Here is an 11,476-nt window from a genome sequence, read left to right as displayed (position 1 = left end):
GTGTGTGTGTGTGTGTGTGTGTGTGTGTGTGTGCGTGCGTGCGTGCGTGCGTGCGTGCGTACGTGCGCGTGTGCGTGTGTGTGTGTGCGTGTGCGTGTGCGTGTGTGCGCGCACGCGCGTGCGTGCGTGCGTGCGGGTGTGCGTGCGTGTGTGTGTGTGCTATATGATATATCCACACAATATATATGCTATATCTACACTTAGCAAAGATATCTATGGCACACACCTACGATGCAGGCACGAGAGCCGTATATATTTGGATTTGCCCACCCAACGGCCTGGGCCCTGGTTTGATAGCTGCATGCATAGAATATTATATTGACAGCGATGCGTAACTTAGAAAATATATGGCATTCTTTAAAAAAAGTTGTAAAGGCGGGTCGTGTTTCGAGGTCATAGTTTCTCAAACTTTACGAATTTTCGCTTTACTCCTGCTATGTAAGAGCATGTATGATCGACGAGCAAAGTTTAGTTATGCCCCCTCCACTTCCCTGGGGCGTGTACAGGGGGGGGGGTCCATGGGGTCCGGACCCCCCGTCCGGCCCCTGCTCGCGCAGAAAACGCATCTAAGGGGGTCTAATTTCAAAAAATTTCGCGTGCTCGCAAGTTTGGGTTACGGTTAGACCCCTTCCCCCCCGGTGCAAATCCTGTACACGCCCCTGCTTCCGGCACCCTTTACATGCCACTATACATAGTCTATACCCAGCGCATGGCGTACTTTTGCTGATGTAATGATGTAAATACATGCGCTTTTCTACATATATATAGTATTACAAGCATATATTTCTCTCATATGTGATTGCGCCACCGGAGACCGCTCCGTCTGCCTTTCGTCTCTTCGCTTTTCACAAGTGGTGTGCGTCACAAAATAGTACCCAATCAGAATCGCTATAAGATTTGTGGGTGTCGTTCGGCCATATTGATTGATGTCACTTGCCGGAAGACCCGCGTCAAGTTGAGAAGGGTGTGTACTTTCAGATTAGTTTCATGCCTGCGTGTTTACATTCGCATCGGAAATTTTTCAGTGCTGGGTCCGATAGAAGTATTTTAGAGTGTGTAAAATTTAATCAGGTAGGTGCCAGTAGCAGTAATACTAATACTAATAGTTGCGATTGATAACCACGATCCTATTTGAACGCAGTCTCAATCGGCACATGTTATTGTGGTTCAAGGAACATACCTAACTTGTATATAAATATTACTTAGTGGTACTGGTAGCGATAACGATAACGATTCCCTCGTAACCCGACGATAGGCAGTGTATCAGTAATAGAGTCAGATACGATATCGTTACCCGTGTAAACCTTTTTGATGGGGCTATAGCCTATACTAATACTGTAATACTAATACTATCGTATCCATGTAAATTCAAGTTGTAATGCGTGTTTTTCTTGCAAGGATTCCGATAACGCTGACAGGTCTAGCTCTAGAACTGGTTCAAGGATAGAGATGATATGTCCAGGACGGTGATTGGATAGGATGATGTTTATTACTGGACATGCTCTCCAGTGTTGTAGTCGAGTCCGCACCCCCCGAGTCCGAGTCTGAGTCCGAATCCGCACCCCCCGAGTCAGAGTCCGAGTCCGCGCCACCCGAGTCCGAGTCCGAGTCCACACCACCCGAGTCCGAGTCTGAGTCCAGTTTTGATAAAAAAAGGGAAAAAATCGGGAAAAAAGGGAAACATCGGAAAAAAGGAAAAAAATCGCAACAGTGCATCGTAGACATTCGAAGTGTATAGGATGTTTCAGTGCGTCATAGGTCTAGGTCACGTGTAACTGCTGTGTAGTTTGGCAGAAAGCGACAGCGTGTGCTGCCTTGACATTGTACAGATGTAATGACCGACATGTCTTTTTGATAAAAGCGCTGTTTATCGGTAGTGCGCGTGCATGTGCGGGCTGCGTGCGTGCCGTGTGCAGCGTACACGATGTGTGCATGCGTTCGTGTGTGCGTTGTGTGACACTTAAGCACGTCGTGCGTGGCGGTGCGTGGTGTGCGCGTGTGTCAGGTACACGTTCGTTGCGTGCGTGCGTGTGGGCAGTGTACACGTGTGTGCATGTGTGGCGTGCGTGCGTACGTGCGTCGCGTGTGTATCGTACATTCGTGCGTGCATGCGTGCGTGTGAACTTAACGAGCGTGCATTGCCGTCGTGCGTCCGTGTGTTGTGCACGTACTATGTGGGCATGCGTGCGTGTGTGCGTGTTGCAGGTACACTTCGTGCGTGCGTGCGTAACGTGCGTGCGGTGTGTGGCGTGGTGCAGGTACACGTGTGTGCATGTGTGCGTGCGTAGCGTTACGTGGCGTGGTGTGGTGCAGGTACCGTTCGTGCGTGGTGCGTGTGGGCACGTTATACGGCGTTGCATGTGTGCATGCGTGCGTGTGCACCGTACACGTGCGTGGCTTTGAGTGTGTGCGTGCGTACGTACAGCGTGGTGCGTGCGTCGTGAAACTTACACGAGCGTGCATGTGTGCGTGGCGCCATGTGTGTGCCGGTACACGTGCATGGCGTGCGTGTGCAGGTACACGTTCGTCGCGTGCGTGCGTCCGTGTGTTGCGTGTGGCAGGGTACACATGTGTTGCATGTGTGCGTCGCGTGGCGTGGTGTGTGCTGGTAACACAGTGTGTGCGTGCGTGCTATGCATGTGCGCATAGACGTGGCGTGGTGTGTGCGTGTTCACGTACCGTGCGTGCATGGGGAGCGTGCGTGCGTGTGCACGTACCTGTGCGCGTGCATAAGTGTGTGCGTGCGTGCGTGTGTACGTACACGTGCGTGCATAAGTGTGTGCGTGCGTGCGTGTGTACGTACACGTGCGTGCATACGTGCGTGCGTGCGTGCGTGCGTGCGTGTGCTTGTATCGAACAATATCACGCATCTGCTTGCTGCCAACCGTTAAACTGCGCATGTGCACATATATGACGTCAATGTTTATAAACATGAAACATTGCCATAGTCAGCCGAAAACACAAAGACACGAGTCATACGAAACGTGTCAAAGTATCGAATCCATTTCTGTTTTATGTGAATGACATGGCTTGTTGAACCAAATGAGAGAGTGCTAGTACCTTCGAAGTGGTAGAAGAAGAGAAAGAAGTGGTAGAAAAAGTGCAAAGGGACGAAGTGACAGCAGATTCAAACCAAAGGGACAAGAATCTTAATCGAGCCATTGAAAACGTTACAAGATTAGGCCGTGTATCTAGAAAATCTAAGAGTTTTAGTTTTAAATTCTTGTAAACTGCGTGTTACAATATGTACAGTTGTGTACTATGTATGTAGTGGCCTCGAGCCGGCCTCGACCCGAGTCCTCGAGTCCGGAGGGCTCAAGTCCGAGTCCGAGTCATTGCACTCCGAGGCCAAGACCGAGACCGAGACCAAGGAAAACGGTCTCGAGTCTGGTCTCGATGACAAGACCGGCCTCGAGACCTACAACACTGATGCTCTCCCTAGACTCCCTTCGCTCTGCCACAGACACTGCCACATCACACATGTAGCAGAGCGAAAGGCTATAGTTCTAGAGCTATGAAAGGTCAAAATTAAATACAATAACGTTTGCTTAGGTATTATAAGTATAGCCCCTCCCTAGCCACAAGTTTCCTTCTCGCTTAACAATACTCACTACGTTCTCAAAATAACAATTATTTGAAGTGGGTTTATTTACATCAAACTTTACACGTATTGCGTAACCATTCCCATCAACAATGGTGCAAGTGGTGATTGAATCAAGGTGCCGAATTCGATGCCAAGATGGTACATGAAACCCTCTTCATGATGTTTAACTTTGTACTGTAGGTGCGCTATGTTATTTCGAAACTATACACGGAAAACGAATTGGGTGGCACGTTAGAACCCTGACGTTTTATTTTCTAGGTGCACTTTGATATATCGAAAACAAAGCTTTAAGTTACTGGGCGACACACACACCCCGCCGTCAAAATGATGGCCGATGGCAAACTCATCGATGGAAGCTGGGAGCTTACCATCCATGTGACAGATCTGGATATCTCCCGAACTCTGCGAGTGATGGGCGACCTTCACATCGGTGGAGTCATGTTCCGTCTCGTCGAAGAGCTAGGTAGGAACAAGTAGTCTTTGCTCAGAATCTACAGTCGTGTGTTATCTATTGGAGTTTGAAGGTCGTGGTTGAATGGCTAAGTAGATAAGCTCATTACTTTGGTACGGTTAGAGGAGAGAAGGGTGTTGGAGGGAAGAGGGAGATGGGGAGAGTGAGGAGCACAGGGATGGGGATGTCGTGAAGTGAGCCACTGAGTATACTTGATAATTTATTAGGGTGCAGTGTGTATTTTGTAGTCTTCACATCTTAAATGTTATAAGTGATTGAAGAGTAGGACATTTTAAATATGTAAAATATTTTGATAGTGCAAGATGAAGCCTTTGCAGATGAAAGTGTAAATAGTAATAAGAAGGAGCTATGTAATGTTAAGCATGCTTTTCTTAGATTTAGAATGCTAGCACTTCTGCAATGCACGTCTGCCAAATTTTCTTTGGACATTTGCTGAAAAAACATGGTGATTCCGCCAGGCCGTGCTCTGGAATGAACTAGTTAGTATAGCTGAATTTTTTAGGGAGTCACACGGACTTCTGCATATGTCAAATCAGGGAGTCAGACAGTAAATCGGGGAGTATTTGACTCTGTGCTGGTGTTAATTTTGCACCCTGCACTGTGTTATATAATTCAGTGTTTCCCCTGCATTGACACGAGCGAGGCGGGCCGTCTCGCTCAAATTCTCAGCCGCCACACAGAAATTTGTCCAAAACACCACCTTGCTGATGAAAATCACTGTTCTTGCTAATGCACCAAAATAGCTTAGAATGCACCAAATTGCACCTTTTTTTTTAATTCTGGGGGGCATGCCCCCGGACCTCCCTAGCTGGGCTAGGACCTGCTGTGCTCACGTTGCTAGGACCTCGAAACGCGCAAAAAACACCAAAAAACGCCATGGGAACACTGTGATTCATAGTTGAGTGATGCGATAGGGACCTTTTCATGTCCTCTCTAGTATGGTGTTTTAGGTTACAAATTGTACCATTGAGCTTAATTAGTAATTCACACACACGCACGTACACATACACGTACACATGTAGTGGCACGGGCACACTCGCAAATGTAGACACGCTTTGCAAAGTAGGGAAAATGGCAAGAAGTGGTCCTGTATCCTGATATCTGATTTCCATCTAGTTTCGCTAGTTGTTGATTCATACATTTCACAAGGTACCTGTCTGAGAAAAAAATAAGTTGGGCATGGTAGGGGAATATGATTGTTGTCTCTAGTAGCATGTGTGAACTCACATCTATTGATGTACAGTGCGACAAAGTGAAGTCATCTGTCGGACACAGCATGGACCTCACTGTTTGGGTTGGGTGTATAGTAAATTCCTGTCCTTGATTTGCTTGGCATACACGCATTGCCTCAGGCTACTGTCATTGCCAGTCTTAGCAGGATAGTGCTCAGTAATCAAGTAAGGTGCTAAAAGGTCTCTAAACACTTGCGTGAAATTCAGTGTTGGTTGGTGGTACCACGGTACTGACGTTGTTGTTAGAAAAGTGTTATTTGGGGCTGAAATTTGGACATGTCATAACATATATAAATTATTTGTGGAAGCAAATAGATTTGGCAAAATACATGACTCTGCCACGAATGGATTTGCCAAGATAGCCATAGCCAATCTTCCCTAACTTACCCTAATTATGTATACCAGATAAAGTTACCAAGTATGTGACAGTAGAAATAACATTGTATAGCACCATTGTTGTTGTTTAAGTAATGATATATCATTTTCGATCATCACTAATCAAAACGACTGAATTTAGACTCAGTTTAAATAAAACATGCAATCCAGATGAACAACGTGTTTATTTTTAAAACTGGTGACCGTGTATATATATAAGCAGAGTAAATACATGAGGAATTGATGGGATTATATACTCAAATTCATCGCATCAGTGAATGACACGATTAGACTATGGGCAGGCAAACAGGTTGCACATGCAGCTACTCCGATAGAGGAATTATTCAATTTCAAATAAAACCGTTCTTCGATCAATCACCAGATTTCGACTAAATTGATGATCACGCTCGCCACTAGTAATCCATGACATGGTGATGATATGTTAATAATTGTTGTTTCTTAATAAACCTTTACACTATATTTGCAATCTGCTTATTGGATCAGTCCACCAGAAAAAAAGCATATATGGCAGGAGCCAGGAAGTACTGTAAATAGTCGTTCTTTACGTATTTTGGAAACGTTCGAATCGAGGATGCCTCATTGTAGCATCAAAGATTCATTAGTTGATGTTTTACCAGCCGTCTCGTTTGTGAAGAAGTCTGCATGAATTTGGATATGGATACATCTCATGAATGCACTGGTGCTACTGGTCATATGGGGAAAATGAACGCATGGATTCAGGCATACACAAAGCATGTAGAATTTTTCGCACCATAGATTGAGTAAACCTTGAATGAATGCTCATTACTTTAATTCAGCTGTGACTGGTTTTCCAGCATGTACAGTTTGCAACCTGTTCTGACGTTTTTCTAGGGTGTCTGTCGTGAAACTCAATTTACAAACCGAGTGTTCATGAAAGAAGACTTAATATGTAAAATTCAAAATACACAAGCACTGTGACATCGGTACAGGTAGCAAGTTAACTGGAACCAAGTTGATTATTATAGTTAGTGATATCCCAATGGTAATTTATATTTGAAATATCAGAAAAAATAGCTGATCGTTTGCTGCAGCAAGTTAACCATTTGATAATCACTTATAAAAACAAATCAATAATCATCAAAAGTCAAAAGGAGCGTTTTGTGGTATAAGACTAATAATCTTATCTATTTTTGTGGGATATCTAGCATTTACAATCAACGTCTATCATTAATCAACACCATCAACAATTATAACCTATATTCTATCATTTCTTGATATAAAGTGCAACTGATTATTAATTCTGAAATTCTAGCCAATTTATATTACTAATTATAGTGGAACATGGAAGAAAGCTAGTCTGCCTACTTTTAAGTGTGATAAAAAATATTTTATGAATTCTGAAATTGGTAAACAGGCTACTGAACACCTAATTCATATTCCCTTCATTCCACTTACATTGCGACAAACCAGTAGCAACACTGTAACGGTGTGTAACCATAGTGGGTCAGTGTGTTAGGACCTAAATACTTTAGATAGTTAGTAAATTCTAAGTTCTAACCATGTTTTTCCCCAGTGCAAAAACATATTTCTTTAACAAAATAGTATCACAAAGTCTGCCTTTGATCTAAGAACATATTTGATATATTTCCACTGTGAGTTCAGCCAGTGCATCTCACATGATCAGAATATCAATACGTACCAAGCGTTTCTACTATACGGGGAAATAACTAATTCAGTTACAGCTAGCTACTCTTGGATTCTGCTACTGTTCCCCGTTCCTTTCCTATCAATCACTAGAAATGGCGACAGATAAAAGAGAAGCCGTGCTGGTATTAAATTGTGTTTTGATGCGTGAACATCTCGGCATCCGTGGTGTATCTGTAGCATGGCTAAGTGCGTACCGCAGTGCACGGCAGATGTACTGAAGTGCTGAGATATTGCACCATATGTTAAAAGTTAATTCATCTCCGTGGAATGCTCTCTAGGGAGCAAGCTTCTGCGTGGGTGCGTGGATGCTGAATAGGCCGACTGGAGTCTTGTTTAGCCATGCTTGGGGGATACCCTATTCCACCTCGTTTTTGTGGGTTGGCAGATAGTACTAGATTGTATTTTTATTCAATGAATGAGTAACACGTGTATGCTACTGGGCGGCACTTAGAACTACGGCTGCTGTATTTACTACTGTATGCATTCAGTGTGCTAGTCATGCTTTTTGTGTATATATCCTTGGTAGTTATCCAATTTTATGAATTCAGAATTTTATTGTAAAAGTATGCTTTGTATTGTATATGATGGATAATTGCCTAAATAAATAAATAAATAAAATAAAATGAATGGTAGTTGTAGTGTGTAGAGGAGGCCAGTGTGCTGGTTTTTAACAGCTCGATGTTTTGCTAGCTGATTCAAGATACACCTTACAAGTTCTTCCACCCCACTCGCTCTTCCTCCACCTTCTCTCTCTCCGTTACCCTCTATCTAGCTTTCTTCGTCTCTGCGTCTGTCTTTATATAAGTCTATCCCTATATCCTTTTCCCTTCTTCCTTTTCTCCTTTACTTCCCATTCTCCCTCTCTTCCTCCCTCTCCTCTCTCGTCTTTCATCTCTTATCTCTCTCCCTGTGTGTCTCTCTCTCTCCTTCTCTCTATCTCTCTCTCTCGTCTCGCCCACCCCTTCCTTCTCTCTCTCTCTCTCTCTCTCTCTCTCTCTCTCTCTCTCTCTCTCTGTCTCTCGTTCTCTCTCTCTCTTCCTTTCTCTCTCTCTCTCTCTCTCTCTCTCTCTCTCGTCTCGCCCACCCCTTCCGTCTCTCTCTCTCTCTCTCTCTCTCTCTCTCTCTCTGTCTCTCGTCTCGCCCACCCCTTCCTTCCTTCTCTCCCTCTCGTGCTTGCTGCTTCTCTGACTATATATCTACTAGCGCCTCCCTCTCACCGCCACGATCTATCGTCTCATGTTCGCGTTAGCCCTCTCCTCGGTTTCCAATAAGCTGAGTGGGTTTCGGCAGCCTAGAACTGCCTCACGTTTAGATTGTTTGCAGTCGAGATTTATGGACAGTTGCTGTACATCCTCGGGCGTCGCACACGCCAGAGAAGAATGGGAAGGGCTGAAATACCACGGCAGCGCATTTAAAGCCTCCGTGCTTGCTCTAACAAGCCCCCACGGGTTGTGCCTGCCTGCGAAGTTGCTAATGAATGAGAGTATTTGCTCGATTATAGGTGGCCGAGTAAAACAGACTGAATAGGTGGATCTAGCAGCACTAAAGGCTCACACACGTTGTAAAACGTGAGCCGTTGATGCACGTCGTTTTATGAAATATGAGCGTGATGAAGTATATAAACGGCGAGCTTACTAGTGTGACTAGAGTTGCAGGTGTGTGCGTGGGGAGGATTTCCAGGCCAGACGCATTAGGCCTTCTTTATACGCTCTTGATTAGATCCAACAGTACTTACAACAAGTACAGAATAACCTCGAGATGGTCATTAGTGACTATATTAACGCGTATCCCATGCAATGTTTTGTTTTCAGTTTTTATATAGTTATGCAATCATACATTATAGAGAAAATGCGACATTGTATCAGGAGTGTATAATATATATACTCGTATATGTATATATACTCGTATGTGTATATATATATATATATATATATATATATATATATATATTATATATATACATATATATAGTATAAACAATTAATACATTCCTGATTGCATACGATAAAGTAGAGCTTATTTTACGGAAGTCCCATTGCCGTGATGTTGCATGTATTTTAGTGCAAATCTGTAAAAAATCACATGTTCTTACACTGGTGCAATGCCTTAAAAATGTAAGTAAACACTAGCCTCTCTGTAATGTCTTTTTTCTAGTCGATGTCATTGTGGAATTGTCACCAAATAAGAAATACAAATGACAAAATCATCCAGAGAGAGAGAGAGAGAGGGAGAGAGAGGAGAGAGAGAGAGAGAGAGAGAGAGAGAGAGAGAGAGCGAGAGAGAGAGAGAGCGAGAGAGCGAGGGCGAGAGAGGTAATGACAGCATAATGACAGACTGAAACACCGGAAGAGGGGGTGGGAGTCAAAGAGCGGGTAGGCAAAGCGACCGAGTAAGCATGTGAGCAGAAAATGTATGAGTGCGGGTATCTACTGAATTGATTGTTTGCCAGCAAGTGCTCCTGCTGTATAGTAGCAGAAAGGAGGTTGACCGCTCATAGCAGCAGCAGTATCACATGGTGAACACATTTCGGGTTTGCTGTCTGCTTCGACTCTGTCGTTACCGGTACAAAGCTGCAATGCATGCTCGTCTTCGTCTTTCTCGACATGCGCGAACACTGTGCAGACCATGAAGAACTGAAGCTAGAAATCAGAGCAGAGATTAATTGTTTGCATTATTGATATCATAGTGTTTGGTGCAGTTGAGGTTTAATGGTTACTACTAAGAACTTCGAGCTAAAGGGTTTGGGCGTTCGAGTACCACCTTGGGCACTGCGGTTGTGCCTTTGTACATGCATTTCTGCCAAGTAGCATTAATTTATGGCAACTATAGTGGGTACCCCATCACTAGATAAGTTGTGGTAAAGTTACAATGTGTTACAATGTTACAGTGTTACAATGTTACAGTGTTACAATGTACAAAGTTACAATGTGGTAAAGGGCAATGTTACCCTGATTGCTTTGATGGTGAAAGAATACCCTGAACTGAAGTCAAGAAATCTAAATACTGTTGCACATTCTGTTTTTACAGTAAAATCAGTTGCCGCTAGAATCCATTTTAGTTGCAGTACCCTGGTGCTATAATAAACACATAGTCAACACATTGCTATTGGATAATCAACCATTGGGGTACCAATAGCAGTTATGATTCAGTATTGTGTAAGAATAACAGTGTTTTGATTACGGTGCCCTATATTCTATTAGTATTTACACAAGTCATATTCCCCTCCAACCCAGATAGATTGAACGTAATTTTTACAATACTTAAATACCCCCTTCACATACACGGATTTTTCTTACGAGTCCTTACGGATCGCACAATTCGTAAAAGTACACGGATCCTTACGATTCAGCCACTTTTACGAGCGATTTACGTGTTGTTACGAGCTAATTACGGTTTATTACGGATTATTACGAGTTATTACGATGTATTTACGGCAAAATTCCACGATTTGTTAAGAGTTGTCACGGATAACTACGAGCAACTTACGGGCATTTTACGAGCTTTTACGGATTGTTACGGATATATTACAATTCATCGAAGCTTTTACGTGTTAGTTGCGACCTGTTTACGTGTTGTTACGAATAGGTACGAGTTAGTTACGAGTATTTACGAGTCCTTACGATTTTTTGGCAAAAAGTATATAAAAATCCTGCAAATCTGGCTAACGCTCCACTAGGAGTGTTCTCAACTTTGATATCATTAATGATTAATGATTGATAATCCAAACCCTAACCCTAACCCTAACCTAAATGACATCAAACCACAAACTAATATATGACCATGCCCATATATATATATCAGCTATATATATATATATATATACCTATTATCTACTCCTGGTACATATATATATATGTTATTATGATCATTAATGACATTAAAGTTGGGAACACTCCTAATGGAGTATCACCCGCAAATCTCAATCTATCATCAACTGACATCCAGAGAGACAACATGGCATATGAGAGAACAACTCTTGATAACAACTGAAAATGACGTGTTCAATTTTGCAGCTTTTCCCAAATCGTACGTAAGCAATACGTAAGAATACGTAAAGTATACGTATCTATTCGTAAAGTGTTCGTAATAACTCGTAACAATCCG

General features: G+C 43.2%; 1 protein-coding gene across 1 annotated transcript in view; it reads left to right on the top strand.

Annotated features, from left to right (window-relative positions):
* Positions 1-921: 921 nt before the first annotated feature.
* LOC106817197 (unc-112-related protein-like) overlaps positions 922-11,476 on the top strand; it is a 31,693-nt gene continuing 21,138 nt past the window's right edge. Inside the window, exons 1-2 of the mRNA XM_014821864.1 lie at positions 922-1,071; positions 3,863-4,067. The gene's annotated coding sequence lies outside the window, so the exon portion shown is untranslated. The remainder of the gene's footprint in view (positions 1,072-3,862; positions 4,068-11,476) is intronic.

The sequence above is a fragment of the Priapulus caudatus genome, unplaced genomic scaffold, assembly GCF_000485595.1.
Source record: "Priapulus caudatus unplaced genomic scaffold, Priapulus_caudatus-5.0.1 Scaffold1628, whole genome shotgun sequence".
NCBI classification, from domain to species: Eukaryota; Metazoa; Priapulida; class Priapulimorpha; order Priapulimorphida; family Priapulidae; genus Priapulus; species Priapulus caudatus.
This window is presented reverse-complemented; position numbering and strand designations above follow the sequence as displayed.